This window comes from Arctopsyche grandis, chromosome 9, assembly GCF_051622035.1.
Source record: "Arctopsyche grandis isolate Sample6627 chromosome 9, ASM5162203v2, whole genome shotgun sequence".
Classification (NCBI taxonomy): Eukaryota; Metazoa; Arthropoda; class Insecta; order Trichoptera; family Hydropsychidae; genus Arctopsyche; species Arctopsyche grandis.
Window position 1 is genome coordinate 18,531,600 of NC_135363.1, and position 17,624 is coordinate 18,549,223.

The following is a 17,624-nucleotide window of genomic DNA, read 5'->3' on the forward strand; positions in this document are numbered from 1 at the left end:
TCAATTGTATGGTCACGGGTTTTATCCCGTATGTTGCTGGGCAAACCTTGGATATTTGACTCCAGGGTCGATCGTTTCCTATCAGAGTTTGCCAATTTATCTGATTTCATTAAAACGTTTCCAACAAATTTGTAACCCTATCCCATATCTTTCGGAAAAATTAGAGTAATTCAGGATCTCGATTTTCGCTGATTAGAAAATGTTGTAAAATGTGTCCATAGATGTCTCTGTGGCTATATTAATCGTTTGAACGTAGATGTCGTGCTTAATAAACGGGTTTATAGCTGTTTAAATAATAAATAAAAATAATTCTTAAGCTGTATAGCACACTCGTCGCGTTGGAGCAATCTGTTAGACGAGTATGCATGATTGGTTGAAGAAATAAAAAAAATTAAGAATGCAGCAAATTTTCTATACAATTTTACGAAAAATAACGTTCAGGTTCCCCGAGGGGCCCCAAATTGGGCGCTAATATAACCAGAGATCGGCGTCGAGGATGCTTTTATTCACAAAATATGATTCACTATTGCCAATTACTATTGTCCTACAAAGCATTTTTTGTGCATAATAGCATCCTCGACGTCGATCTCTGGATATAACAATCGATTTTCGGGAGGGAGCTCCGCGTTGTTTGGGCGTTTAGTTCTGAACAGGACCGACGACAGGGAGAGACTGAACGTTTTCAAGTTCATTCATGAAAATATAGTGTTTTTACCCCCAATCCAACTTCTAGGACTTCTTTCGATGATCAACCAATACTCGGCATCCTTGAAGAATTATATCTGGCAGTTGCAAAGATAATAGAACACAAAAATACCTTATAAGTAGAGGTAGGATAGTCACAGTGCTATCCATTGTTCCATTGTTGTAAATCCTTTGTAAAAAACGTTCGGTAAACCTTTAACAATGCATTTACAACCTTTGAACAATACGCGGCACCTTCTGGGTCCGGTGACTACTTATAAGTAGCGCTATGCGGACCGAAGCTATACCTGCTATCCCGTTATTTCCCGAATAATGATTCGGCTGTGTTACAAGTTGTAACATGCAACAGCAATCCAAAAGTATAAATCAAGACAACCTAAATGCATTTTAAAAAGTACGATGTCTTGTTTCGTATTTTTTAAGGAATTTAACTTTTTCGATTCCCATTTATTTCCGCCCGTGTGCGTTGCACACATTAGCCAGCAGTATGGTTCGGTGGTTGGGTTTATATTTAGCACCGAGAGGTTACCGGGTTCGATCCTGTGCTAATCTTTCAGTGCTAATGTCAGTCAGACTTGGATATTTGTGACTCCAAGTCGATTGTTTCTTATCAGAGTTTGCCAATTTATATGATTTCATTGTTGAAACGGTTCCTTCACCAAATTGGCAAAAATCATCCTAACCGCTATTTCACAAATATCTAAATTTGATTTATGTACAATATATAAAAAAATATGTACAAGTCTAAATCCATAGATGTCTCTATAGATTAATTAATTGTTAATTTCGTATTCAGCCTCTCGAAATAGAGCGATTAATGTAATAAAAATACTGCAATATTTGTAATTAACTGTCTAGAAAGACGCATTGGGGTCTACCTGTTAGGCCTTCCTGGTATATATGTATATCTACGTAAAATAAAATTTGTACATACGATAGTGCGGCCCTGAATGTAATGGAAATGCTGTCTAACTATGTAAAAAAATCTTCATTTGTTTTTTATTAAATTTAATTAATATTATTTATAAAAATATTATTATTTAATGAACAAACGTCTTTGATCAATTCACCCAATCAGAGACGACTTTGACGGCAGCCAATCAGAAACGAATTACAGACGCCGTTTCGTTTTTTTTTTTATATAAGATTGATTTAAAAATTACAGCGTAGTAGATATTAAACTTTAATAAAAAAAAATTAAAAAAGGTATCCCACAGCCCTCCTGGGTGCATGCAAGGTAAATGCATTAACCAAAACGGTTCCGCATAATAATCTTTAGGCAGTTTACATTCGAGGAATTTTTCCTTGTTTTCAAGGGTTTCCCGCGGTAAATCTGACATATAAAATTCTCGGAATTGATTGCGCGTGGACAAATACTCTCAAAAATGTCTGATGTAAGAAAAAAAAAGAATTCGATCAATGTCGCGTTGTAATTTTTATAGCGAGTGCGTGGACGAATTTGTATTTGCGAATTTTGTATGGAAATAACGACATTCGTAAGGTAATCTTGTTTGGTCGAATGTGATACTATTCTGTTACATTTTTTTTGTGCGAAAAGCTATGCCGTTTGCTGAATAGTTAAATGCATATATGTACATATGCACTACATACAAAGCTTTTTAATACATATTTAAACACAATGTCGATTTGAACATTGATTGAAAACAGTTTCTACTACTGTTATATGTAGTACACTGAAAATAGTACACAACATCTGGCATTTCGTTGTACATAAATTGAAAAATGTGGTATTGCTTGTTTGTTTTTTTTTATATAGAAGATTTTAGATCCCGAATGTAATATGGTTTTAATTCGGGTACCATGAAATAGTATGCCAAATATGGTGCATTGAAACATCTTTTTGTTGGTTACTCGTTGTTACGGACAACATTATATGACATGCACATATATGTATGTAATTCTAAAAAAAATCATCGTTGAAAGCTCTCGATGCTGTCATACATTGTTGGAGATTTGCACGTACTGTCAAACGCAATTTTTTTGCCATTTTAGCAATGCAATGGTGTGATTATGCGACGCGACGTATGTGCATTCGCGTCGCGTCCCATCGCGCGTACGTAATAACTTATGGGCCCCATAATAACAGTCGACGGGGGCCCCAATTAGCCGCGGTCGTGTTTGGGGCCCTCACGCACACCCGGGCCCTGATACGCATTTTTCAATCAAAGCCCAAATTGCACTGCCTCGTTCAATTTGCATTCGGCTCGTACGTCGCCGATTTTTTTTGCACCCCGCCAAACTGTCGCACTTTTGACCGTAAACGGATCCCGTCCCGATAAACTACACGATACGGCGATTCCATGGAGATTGTTTTTGTTTTTGCCTACTGCAGTTGTGCGAGAGAGTATTTTGTTTCCATTTCGTATTAATCTTCTCTCGCCTAATTAAAATATCTGCCCAGCTATAAAAGACATCCACGACTCGAGGATAGTTTAATTGTTTTACAGCGCTAGGCATCAATAAAGTAGTTTTATTACCTGACATCCTCTCGTGTCAGCAATAATCGTATAGCTAACGATTTTATCTCAATTTCAGAAGACGATAATGGGCTCATGTCAAATTGTATACAAAGAAAATAATGTGAGCTTTGCAGTTTAAAATTGAGTAGCATTCACTTGCGCAAGGAAATGATTTAGTGCGGTTCGATCTTTTATCATTGTATACAGTGCCGTAGCGAGGTTATGGCAAATGGGCGAGTGCCAAGGGCGCTCGATGTGAGGGGCGCCGAAGGCGTCCCTCGCCTATTTTATTTAATTTTTTTTTACAAAACATACAATTTGAGATTAATTCGATGTGTTTTTGAAATATGCATTTGTATATTATTTGTACATATGGTATTTTTAACTGGTGAGGACTTATTGACTTTACTGAACAAAATTTAGAAAACCAAGGGATAGCAACACATTCCCCACAGTAAAGACCCCAGGATAATGTATTACATTGATATTTTAAATGTACTATGTAGATAGATAGTATTTACAAGAATTAGCGATACGTATATTTATCACTGTAATGCCTGCAATAGTGGCTTCGGCAGATAGGACCTTTAGTTAACGTCGATTAAAGCCTTAAGTCAAGAGCGATTATCAATTCCAAGTATTTATATTATCAATACAAAGTGAATTAGCAAAGTAATATAAATTTTGATAATATAATAACAGACTTTGCTAACGCGAAATTCACGGAAAATTCGTCTTCAGTTTTTTTCTATCTGTAATAATTAATAATTAAGTTGTTAATAATGTAATAGGTTACCGTTCTAGACAAATTTATGGTTTTAGATAAAGAAAAATTTATTTGAAAGAAACATTAATAAAAATTAAAATAAATTATAAATAAACGACAAAAAAATAAAAACCACGAAATTTTAATTGTGTTCAAAGTGCACTGATTCCTTTTATATAATTTGCTATTTATTGTGAAATTGTCAATGTGGGAAATTTAATCTTGTTTTTTTTGTAATTTTATTTTAAAACGTTTAATATATTTAAAAAATATGTATTATTTTAAATGAAAAAAAGTCTTGTAATCGAATGAATTAATAATAAAGGGGCGAAAAATTTGATATTTGCCAAGGGCGCTAAAAAACATCGCTACGGCTCTGATTGTATGTAACCTTTAAATCTTTGTTTAGTGATTTTAATTTTACTAATGCATATGTTTCATTATGATAATGCTTCTATGTATTTGTTTATATGTATGTCTTATACTTTTTTACAAGGTTTTTATTAGTTTCACTTTGTCAATTATGAAATAAGCCATTCTATTATTTATTATAAAGAAGAAAAAAGAACATATTAAAGTACATACATACATATGTACTTTCTTGACATTTACTTACTCAGAATATCGCAATCAATAAATAAAACACTTTTCTGAGAATATGTCAAATGGGTATAATTCTACTAATTGTGATATAAAATACACGGGGGAATTTCCACGGAAAAGTACTATAAATAGATATTGAAAAGAATTGTCATTTTTATGATTTTATTTGAAAAATTGATTCTTATGTTTAAAAATACATATTTCAATTTTTATTTTATACTGTTTTTGAATTTTTATTAAACAAAAATTTAAATTTAAATGCATACTATTTCCACGAAATATACAATTTGTATATTCATATGAGGGCCGTGGAGTCGGAATCGGAGTCGTAGCATTTCAAGCGAAGTTGGAGTCGGAGGCGTAAAAAATTAACCGACTCCGACTCCTTGTAACTATTTTCTTTATTTAATAGTATTACGGTATATGTCAACTAGAGTCTTCAATTTTATTGAATTAAATCCACTAATAAATTAATTTCTTTATAGAAATCATAATTTTAAATTACACTATAAATAAAATCGTTGAATTTTGTATTTTGATGTGTTGTTGCGAAAACACCCATTGTTTCATCCGTCTCATATTTTTTTATTAAATTGATTTGTTTGTGTATGAAATTCATACACATACACTAAGATAGTACATACTTAATTTTTATTTATGTATACTTAATTTTTAGTGATTATTTTATTCTTTTATTTTTTTATATTTTTAAAATAGCTATTATATTTATTACTAACAATTTTATACGCTGGCAAGAAAAGTGGATCTTACTAAAACCGTTCTAGTTGGAGTCGGAGTTGGAGTTGAATCATAGAAGTAAGCCGGAGTCAGAGTGGGACTTTGAAGCGACTCCACAGCCTTGATTCATATACATATGTATGTATGTACATATGTTTTGTTTTTGATTGCACTGTTTCAGAGCAGCGCGCAAACTAGCCGTGATACACATATGTACACTTTTTGTGGTATTGTCTGGTCGAAATGGACAAAATTAGCGTTCTAATGCGTTTATTGGCGTGTTGTAAAATCGATACGGTCAAAACGGGTTTGCGCCGTTACTTTATCATCTCGTACGTGTGCCATATCTACGATTTCGCAGCGTGGGCGTCTATCTACATACGAATATGCACGACAAAAACAAAAAGCATATGAAAAAATAACAAAAAAGTTATAATAATACATACAAGGTTTGAGAGCTTTAATGCTGATGAGTATGCAGATGTTGCGCGCTATGGTGTATGAAATTTTGTTTGTAACGTTGTAGTGTTACGTGTTTTGGGTGTTGTAAAACGGCTCCATTATCGACAACAAATCAGTCGGAAGATCCCTAAGGCGGTTTCATTACGACCAACAAAAAAGGTCATTTTCATACGGCATTCTTTACGAGTGTAACGGGTTTAATAATAATTCGACAGCACGAGAGAGCTTTCGCAAGCTTCCACCGAGTGCATGTTTCATTTATTTTTTTACAATTTTCATTAAGTTTTAAATCACAACTTATTTTCAATTTTATAAAATGTAACTCGTTCCTAGAATTCTTCTTTCTAGTGTCCTACTTGTATTTTTAATATTCCCCAGAATCAAAGAAGTTAATTATTTAAATGTGAAATTATGGATCTTTAAACATTTGTATCTGTTGAAAAAATTCAGTCGGTTTAGCGTGATAGGAGGTGTAGCCAACACTATAGCTCGGGGTTGGGATAATGCTAAACACCGAGAGGTTCTCGGATTTGAGCTCTGGGTTAACCTCAATTGAAAAGAATTTATTCGGAGTTTTTCTGCAGACTTGGATATTGTGCCCTATCAGAGTTTGCAAATTTATCTGATTTCATTGTTGAAACGGTTCCTAATCACCTAATATTTGTCACCATTATTTGAATATGATTTCAAATTTATTTCCGTTTCCTGTCTTTCCTCGTTATGTCAAGCATAAAGAGTTCCATACTTCTTTGAATACATTGGGCTTTGTGTATTACCAAGAATACGGAGAATCCAGGTATTATAAACTGAAACGGGTTGAATCCTATTTACATATGCATATTATTGCATATAGTAATATTAGAAATTCCTTCAAAATATGAGCCGTTATATTTGAAAGTAGCATGAGTCCACTTTTCTTCATTTCGAGAAATATTTCGTAATACATTAAATATAATGTTTTGCGTTTAATAATATTCAAAAATATTGGTGGCCTGTAATACGTTTATTCTGGTTTTCTGAGATTCTGGACATATGGAATTAAAATAAGTGATAACAATTTGTGAATTAAATCGAACAGAAATAGTGTTTTTGGAACTGAAAATTGGACTTCCACCACTTTCAAATATAACGGCTCATATTACGTTTTAACTAGTCTGATTTTTGGCGGTTCGTGAGAATTAATAGGGGAGGGGGCTGCAGAGATTAATCGGGCTGTAGTAGCTTGTTGATCATACCGGTGATAAAATGAAGACAAAAATAGCTTGCATATTTGCAATACTGGGAGGTCTGCAGTCCTGCAGCCTATATGGATGGCAACAATAGCATGCATTTGTACTATACTGGGAGGGCTGTAGCCCCGCAGCCCATATAGACGAGCCGCCACTGGCTACATACATACATATGCGTATTTATCAAGCCGTGATTCGATTCTGTCATCAGCCCGTCCACACGAGTATGGAATGTTCTATTTTGTAATAAGTTCAGAAGTAGAATTTCTAGATTTTTTTCTTAGAATAAGTGGAATGTAGGCAGGTTGTTTGATAGGAATTAACACCGCTGACATAGAGCGGTGGCGAGGCATCGATCATTATCGGGAGGGGACATTTGATTGGCGTTTCCTGCGAGCCTTGACTCTTTTAATTGATAATACGCCGGTCGGTGGCAGTGTGGTCTAATGGTGTCCCGGCTCCCGGATTCGACCCCTCCCGATGATTCATACATAATTTATGACTTGGAGGGAATGCACTCCGGCCGCTGTGCACCGCTAAAAAACCGAAGAGGCGCATTGTCGCCCGAAATGCATAATGCAACCGGTCCGATCCGGTCGTGGAGCGCACAGGTGGCTTCCACTTCTAGTCGATACTCCCTGCCGACACCACTGTCTTTTCCAATAAGTCTCTGGCTAACTAACCCTTTCGTTGCCTGAAGCCGGCTTGTCAATTGAAATTTTCCTCCTTCCACTAACGCTATATTATATATACTACAGTATACAGTACAGATCCTCAAGTCTTCAGGACGAATGATGATAACAATTTCGGTAATTACTGAGATAAATCATTTCAAATTATTTAAGGTTAGTACAGTATAATTTTAATTCGTTCATCATCAACTGGATGAAGCTTCCATAAATCACTTTCATCACTAGATCTGATCTGTCTTACTCACTGACTGATCTGTCTTAATTACATACACTAAAAGCCTAGTGGGGTCATTCTTGAATTCTGCACTATCTTTTGGAGACCATTAAAATACTTCTTTTGAACATTTGGTTCAGAGTTTCTTAAGCTATGCTTCGAGCAATACAGCACTTCGCTGAATAAAGACAAATGCAATTTAAATGAAATTCCAATCTAGTGCATATGTTGCAGTCCAAGTGTACGTCTCGTTCGGTCACTGAATATACTAGTTTGTTCATACACGAATTAATCTGGCCAGTTATAGTTTACGCAAAAGAACCAATAGACAAATGAACACTTTGTTCATTCAATAATTACTAAGGGAAACAATTGTCAAAATAATCTATTTAAATAACCCTTTTCCTGTGGATGACCGCTTTAGACGTCATGCGTAAAATGTCAGTAGTGAGAATAGCGTAACTATGTAAACAAAGTACTTAAGGCATAATTTACTATTTAAAAAAAATACTTTAGGTGTCAATTGAAATATTTGGTCACTTGAATAAATATTACATTATATGTATGTATATTTATGGTTGAAAACTCGATTTATAATTTCTCGACGATTTACAAATTACAGTTGCCGCGGGCAAAGGGCTAAAATACTGGACAATGGATGTACATATGTACATATGTACATATATCCTACAGTCCAAGTGTACATTTCATTCGTTCATGAACATATTAATTTATTCATAGGCGAACCAATCTGGCCAGATATAGTTTTTCCAAAAATAATAAATTGACAAACGAACTTGTTTGTTCTTGCACAAACTATTAGGAATAAGTTGAAGTATTCTCAATCGTTTATATCATCCTGTATGTAATCTTAATCTGGGTTGAGATATTTTGAAAATCAGCGAAAAAAGAACTATAGCAACATTGTAATGCAGTTTCCACTATTTTATTTATACTAAGAAGATGAGATAAAAATAATATAATGCTTAACAATAGATGATAAAAAAGAATCTGTGAATGTATTTATAATAAGGAATCCCTACTTATTAAGAAACACTGAAGGTATGTACATTAGATGAATTTTCCAAGTAAAGGGTTGAAATTTACTTTATCATAAAATGAATCTGTTGCAGTTCAGTAGAGTGAAATCTTAAAAGGCCTATCTGTATTTGTAAATTGGTTAAATTTTTGTTTGAATTATCTTCGGGTCGCTTGCTGTTCTCAGTAAGCGCAATAAATCTGTCATTGTAAGTACAATAGTTTCGCTTGAATTCCTCTGGAATGTCGACTCGTGTGTTTCACTGTGATGGTGCTGTTTTTTCCCCCTTCCCCAGCCTCAGCTTCCTCATTGTACTAATCGCGAACTTGAAACGACGCATTGTGCCTAAGGATTTTCCTCGGAAAATTCGCATTCATGAATCGGCCGTGTAATGTGCGGTCAATGCAGATTACGCAGCCGTCTGTTGCACTTTTACGAACCTTCTCAGAAATGCGTTCGTCACATATGTATAGGCGACACGACTCCATAAACGTCAAAATCGTCCAAGATTTCATCGCAGTAATTGAAACGTATCTCGTTTTACTTATTTTTTGTGTTCAATTCAGATACGATTCCGCAGATAAGCGGATGCTGACAGCGCTATTTGTCGAGGTGAAGGTCGGTCGAAATCTCAATTTGAAGTATCAGATCAAAATCTCGTTAAGATTTCTCGATTCTACGCTCAAGATTTGTAAAACGTATCTATCCATCTGCCGCGAGACAGGTGTTGTATTAACGATAAATTCGATCAGCTCGTATTGTGTAGGCATCAATGAGCATACTTCAGAAGTCGGCAATAAAATTCGAATCTGCAGGCGAATATGTAAATTATTTGTATATTATTTTATTGTCTCGTAAATATTTATTTTATGGTCGCGCGTGCAATGAACATTTTAGTAATGGCTAGATCTAATTTTCGCTGAGCCTTTTAACGACAGGTTTTATCACTGCCGGTGATTGAATTTAAATATATGTATATATGTATGTACATACATACATACGTACACATGTATTAGTTTTTGTAAGCACATTCTATCAATACAATTCAAATTTAAATTATATAACCAATAGTGAAGTAAAAATATATATGAGAGATAATGAGAGCCTATAATGCAAATTTTATAAGATATAGTGCGTTTAAATAATTAAAATTTGACAAAACGAGAGGTTGGCGGAAAGTCAAACATATAAGGTTAATGACCGCTAAAAGTCAAAATGTTTGCATTTTTAAACGTGTCTATTACGATTATTTTACACCATCGAACTATTAGAATCGATTTAAATTTCCATCTTTGACTGAACCTAGTGTGACGCGTTGGGGCAACCTGTCAGGTCACACTGGTCATTTTATTGTTATTATTATTGTAAATAATAAATTAAATAAATAAATCTAATAATGATGCGAAAGGTATGATATAATGCTCTGAAATAATCAATATTCTGACAATACTGGTGTAGTTATGTAATCAAAAAGAATTCCTCTAAATTGTATTCAACTTCAGTGGTTGTTTGAGTATAAATTATGGAGCTTAAATGAAGAAAAAGCCAACTCATACGTAAGACAGGTGTTTTTATCCAGTTTTACTTTTAAGGTTTACTTGTTGCATACGATTATCTTGTAAGTAATCGAAGTTAACTGTAAAGGTTCGAGAATTTGGTGGCTGAAGCGTTGCCGCGTCACGTCAAGATCGAATCGCTCAATTTAAACGAGAGCATGAAATATCGCCGATAACGATCTTCGCGAGCGCAAGATTGAGAAGCGATGATTCGGCGCGTCTCGCGGAGGAAAACCTCTCTGGAAAAAAAGGGGAAAAACGAGACAAAAACGACTGGTCGCAATGCAACGCGGTTGATGCACTCGTATGATTCATTGTTGATCCTTTTTTACTAGCAAGCGATGCACTTTTTCTCGTACGTAGGTTACCTAATGTGACGACACGAGAATGCCGATCTCGTCCCTAGTCCTTTTTAATCCCCATATGTACTCCATCAGAATAGAATACAAGATATTTTTCTCACAACTAATTAATATTAATTAAACGCGAATGAATACATTCACCACAATTTCAATCTGGAAAAACTTGAATATATTCTTTGCCTTTAAATTGAATACAAAACATAATTTTATAATTTTATAAGCAGAGATCAAATTTCGCTAATTTGATATTCGTTTTTAATTGGAATATCATAAGGATGCTACAATTATGACCAACTCCAAGGATACAATCATTAAAAAAATTCCAACTTTGGCACTAAAAATATCCAAAATTTGCACATAAAGTGATGTCTAACTTTGATTAACAATAATCCTAATAAAAATTATTCTATAAATACTAAATTTAAAATATTTTCAAACGAAAATCAATCAATAACAGTATTATGTATCATATATGTGGATATTTAAATCCATAAGATCATTATTGAGAAAATACGATTTGACTGAACGCCGTGTGATATAATTTGAATAACAGCCCATTTAGTCCCGGAGAGCGAGACTGGCTTATAAAGCTATGTTTTATGCGTGTGTTTGTTATCCGGTGTTGTGCAAGACATGCAGGCAAGAGATGGTGAAGGCTCTGGTAGGAGGAGGAGGAGGAGGAGGTGGTGGTCATGCTATTTCTGTCTCCGGTCGAGCTGGTTGGTATCCTTGAACTTGGACCGAAGCTGTGCGCCGATAATTGTTTCTGGAACGGTTGGCGCCGCTAACTGTCAACCACTATCCACGCTGCACCAACATCTCTCATCGAATCCTTATCTTGAATGCTTGCAGTTAAATGAAAGCTCTGGATAACCTTTAAAAGATAAAGCACGATAACATCTTGACTAGATGATCAACGAAGTTAAAAGCCAAATCATAATGCAGGTTTCATCATATAGTGAAATCCGATGTATAGGTTTACTATCTTTTTATGACTCAACTTATTTAACAAATTTTGTAACCAAGGACAATATTGAACATTCCGTAAAACATAATATAAATTTAAACTGTACGTTTCTTCCAGAGTATAAAAAGCAAACTATCAGAGTCTTATATTTTTATTTAATTACTTGATATAAAAAAATGTATTCTTTACATAAAAAAGTATAGCCACTTTAATAAAAAAATGTTGAAAAAAAAATGGAACTCAAAATAGTCATTCGTCAAATAGAATGTGCATATTATCCATATATAGAATATACATATAGAAATATAGTTCAGTGGTTGACGTATAATGCTTTTAAATGAGAGGTTATGGGTTCAATCCCTATCTCGGTTGCTGACTAGACCGTAAATATATGTACAATGTGACTTCAGGTCGATCATTTGTCAATTTATTTGATTTATTGATTAAAATGGCAACCTATCCTTATTTTTTGCTAATGTTCAAATATAATTTCGAATTTATGTCACGCAAATTCTTCGCATATCAAATTTGTTGATATTGAAAATATGCTTACTTAATTTGTATGTAGACTGTATTTCAAGCAAAAATTTGCAGTAAATCAAATTTGTTGATTATACTAGCTGTTCATAGATGCCGCTTTTGTATTTTATAATAATAACTATATTTTAATGTTTAAATAAAAGCACCTAGCGTCCTCGGAATCCACCCTTCTGCCAATGCGATCCTACAGTACTGACTATAATGGTGAAAATATATGTTGATGATAAGCGCTAGAGTTTGTAGAATATGAATTAAAGATCCATCTTAGAAGATATTCCATTTACAGTCTGTCAAATATGTAGTTTATCTATTTGTGATATTCATATTAGTTATTTATGAAAAAAAACAGAAACAAACAGTATTACAATGTACATTACATCGATACCAAAAAAGTTTCTAAAAATAAATTTTTAATATGATATAAATTAAAAACTAAGAAGAAAAGCTATGAATAATGGGATATATGGAATACTAAGAATTGGAAAAATGAAAACTCACTGAACAATAAAAATTTAAAGGACGATCAAAATTGATTAATTTGAGGGAGAATATTGTTTAGAGAAGAGCAAGGTCTACCTGCATACATATTATATATGAATAAAAAGAAATTAAAATAGTTGGTAGAACCGGGATTAATGTGAAATAATGAAGGTTTACGGAGGGGTCTGATTGGATAATGAAATAGGAAATGCATATTGAATTTATTACTTCTATGGTTACAAGTAAAATTATGTATTCATCTGAATTTCTGTAACTTATTTTACAGTTACATTATTACAGAATGTTTTAAGCCCTTTTAATAAGTGTATATATTTTTGATAAAAAAAAAGTAATATTTGTATCATTGAGAGAATAACGATGTATGCACATAAAAAACACTTTTTGAATTCAAAAGCGTAATGGGGATTAATCTTTATACTAAAATGTAAAAAATTAAGTTCATTATTGTATGAGAATATCCGATCAGTCAAATATCGAAATATTGATAGCAAAATTGAATATTTAACTTAAGTGAATATCATGGTTGACATTATGCCCAAAGTCAACATATGCAAAATTTAATTTCGGTATTTCACGGTTGGTACAGCGTGGACGAGCTTCGGCGTGAAGATTGGCCCGAGGCTGCAGACTGTCTAGGATTCCTATGTGACAGTGCTGAGGCGCTTTGGCGAGCTTTCTAAGTTCTCCTAAGCTTGCTAATAGGAAGCGAGCACGCAACGACAAACTGGTCGACAATAAACTAGTCGACAACAAACGAGAGCGATGCGCCTGATTAAATAATAACCGAGTTGGACAATTTGCCGGATTTATAGCGGCCGTAACAGGGGCTTACTGCGCGTGCGCGAGCATTAAGGCTTTCGTGCTAATGGGTTGCGCCATTCGACGCCAGATCGTGAACGTCCGTTGATATTTTATTTTATGCTCCCACCGACGATGTATGATCACTGTTTACCCTTTTTCTCATTTTTTAGTGAAATCTGGTTTGGTCTCACGTTTGCGTATTATCTTGCCAACTGTCAGGACAACGTAAGCACTGCTGAATCCGTGCAAGAACATCACGGTAAGTGATGCACCAGAACGTAAGACCTGTAATAAGTTGGATACTAAATATGTGGCTTTTAACTGCATATTCAATGTTCACTACTTTATGTAAGGATAATTATTGATTATTAGGAGAATATACATAAATATATGCATTAACATTTTTACTACACCTTATATGTGCACATATACATAACTACAATGTTCGGACTATTGCATTTGTGTATATATCGATAAATCTAAGCGTACCTATGTATATCCATACAATCAGTATATGTGGTGTAACGATGAAAGCATTCATAACGAGTCAAATAAAGGTATTCTCTCGAAGGGGTAAAACCCTTTTTTCCCCACAGCGTAGAAAATGGGTCGTCGTTCTGCACCTTTCCACGGGTTGTTAACTTGCACTACATCACACTGGGGGAAATATAGTCACGTTCACCGTATCCCATTCGAAAAGCCCATTGTTGTTTTTCCGGGCTAGATCTTCAAATAAGAGGGTAGTGAATGTGAAACTCGACCCCATTGTGACCGGCGAGAGAGTAGGGGCGGGGGGGAAGAGGGTCGTTTGTAAATCACAATGTTTTCGAGCCTAGTGCACAAATACGAAACGTTAGCATTTTCTATTCGTTTTTTTTATTATTATTATTGAACATTTCAACCAATCCTTGCATGAGAAAATGCTCATTGTGTACACTGTAACGGTGAAAATATGCAAGCGAAAGGTCAAAAAGGTTAACAATAAGCCCGACGAAGCGATATTTGATACGTATGTATATGATTTTTTTGTTTATTTTGCTTTATAATGTATTTCATAAATCAAAAATAATACTATACACGGCAGAGATGTGATGAATATACATATATGTATGTATACACTTTATAAAAAAATATATTATATTTTAAATGTTCAACAACGTATGTACATACATACATAATGAGATGTTCATGTTATTGCTTTATCGATATATTAATTTATGGATTTCTAAGCTGTTGTAGTGTAGATTTCCCCTACATAATATTTGTAGGAATTTTAGTCATACTAGGATATCTTATTTATCATGTAGGTACAGTCATTTGATTAGAAAACGTTTGGTCAATTAATATTATAATGCAACCACGAATGGACTTTGTGACGTAAAATGTATTGAGGATAAGTTGATATTTCAGAGAAAATTCAGAATAGTTTTTCTTGGAGGAATTGAGTGGAACCGTGACTTGTATAGGACAAGGGTCTAAAGAAATAAAATCATCTAATATATTACACTGGAATTATTTTTTCGTTTATTGAAAAATACATATTTACATACGTATTTTTGATATATTGCGCATATGTATGGTTTATAAAAAAAATGTCAATGTGAAATAAATAAATCATTCAAGAAATTTATTGCAAAGCTATTTAAAACTTGCCGAAAATTGTGTTTTGATATTTAGAGTATGTTTGCATAATTTATATACTACGTAGAGGTTTCAAATATATTAGGAGACTTTCAAAAACAAGATCAAATTTAAAAAAATATATATTCCTTTAAGAAATAAAATTATTTTTCTCATTTAATAAGATTTTTTTGCTATAACGAGACTCGGATAGATATCTCAATAAGGCTTTACAGTAAAAAAAGTTGTATTTGAAGCATGCCCTATAAATCTAACAGGAATGACTACAATGTGTTCGGAACGCAGTCTTTAGCCTCGTAATAAACTGCAATAAAACGTTTAAAATAAACGCAATATAAAATCAGCTTCTTATAGAATTAATACAAAATCACTTTCCTATTGTAATCATCAACATTTAGAATGAAAATAAAAATGACGTCATTTCGGCACTACAACACCGTCGATTCGAGTCATCTTGAGCGAGTGCAACAGCAACAACAGTGCATCGGCCACCCATATAACCAGTTGTGCAACATTTCTATTCTTGCCCGTTGCCCCTCGTGCTTTCGTTTAATGAACGCTGCATTAAATAATATTATATTCGATTGCATAAATTGCGCAACTTTTTCATTGCTTGTTCAATAACGTTACCGTTTTAATTATGTATAAATATATTGTCGCCGTCCATGAATTTTGTTCACCACTGTATGACTGTTTTTCTTTTCTTTTGCATAATGTATACGATCGTTGAGAGCATGCCACATGTTACAAGTGTCATATGCAAGAATTATATCTTTATTAATTAATTGTTTGCACTATTGAAATTTATTCGTATTTGTCAGATGTGTACCATCCGCTTGACTATTACGCGTGTACATTGACAATGTATACATAGAATCCTCATAAATAAATATCAAGGTAGACGGATACCTGTTATAGTACTTGTATTGTGTAAAGTCTGCGCTTGATTAAAAATGGTTGTACTGTTGATTGAAACTTCATCAAAATTAATTTTAAAGTTGTACCAATGTGACATTCAAACCAAAGTTATAAAAACAGGCGTCGTCTTTTTAGAATCCCGGGATTTTTTTTCAATACGATTGATCAATAAATGCATGCATATTTATGCAAACAAACATGTACACATCGTGTTCAAATTAAACTTCCTCATTTGGAGTGGTTTTCGCATCGAGAGTGCGTCTCACGAGCTGAAATGCACGTTCGGTTTCGTACAAAATTCTTTTCATGCAAATACAAAAATATTTGCGCGATTTTTTTCCACGCAAGGACACCAAATATACGCTATTTATGTACAACATATAGAAATGCTCATCACTTGTCTATTTCTGAGATTATTTTAAGCGAAAAAAAATAATCAAAATTCATAATTCTGAGAAAAAAATTTAGTATGTGATGTTCAAATACAACTTTTTTTTCTGTCATTAAAAATTGTGCAATGTTACCTTGAATGCATTTAATTGCATACTTACATAGATTTTAGTAATAAATAATTGCAAGAGCAACATTTCACAATACATCTATCATCGCGTCATATCGAGAACGTCAGAGTAAAGCAGATTTATACACAATTCGTCAATGAATAAAATGTCTCGTAGATCACAACAATAACAGGTTTATTGATCCTTCAATATACGTAATAGCGACAGATGTAAATGACCGACTAGTGTTTCACTTCTGGCCTTATGGTAATCCATCGTTGTCTACTTTCTTTGCGGTACTTTTGTCCATTACTCAACGCTTACATCGGAACTATTTTGTAAACGATACTATGAACAACATCATTCATTGAAATAATCCGTTTAGGAAGGCCAAGTAAAAATAATATCATCATATATGTATGTATATGCATGTTTTTAGAAACATCACGCTATTTTTTTTAGGTATATTTTTTTTTCGTCCACTGTTGCACATTTATTACGTTTTGTTTATTGTTGCATATTTATTACGATGCGAGGTTTCTTAAAATTATATTGATTATGAGGACAGTGTGAGGAGATCTTTTAATTTGACTGAGAAGGCTCAAGCTAAATATGTGGAGAAGAGCTGTGTTACCGCTATAATCACGAGAAAATAGATTCACTCTATAAAGGACCGAGTTAAACTTTTCAAATCAATTAATAAGTATTGTATTTAAATAGCTGATTTTCTGTTTTGTCATTAAATTGCTATTCTGTGATTAAATCTCGTAAAATTGTATTTTTATTGTCGTTCTAATAGCATTAATCCTCGTCCGAAATGAGCAATCATTGATTACACTGCACTAATGACGCTAAACGTCATAGGATGTAGATTTTAATTAGCAAGAAAACTACTTAAGAAATTTAGCAT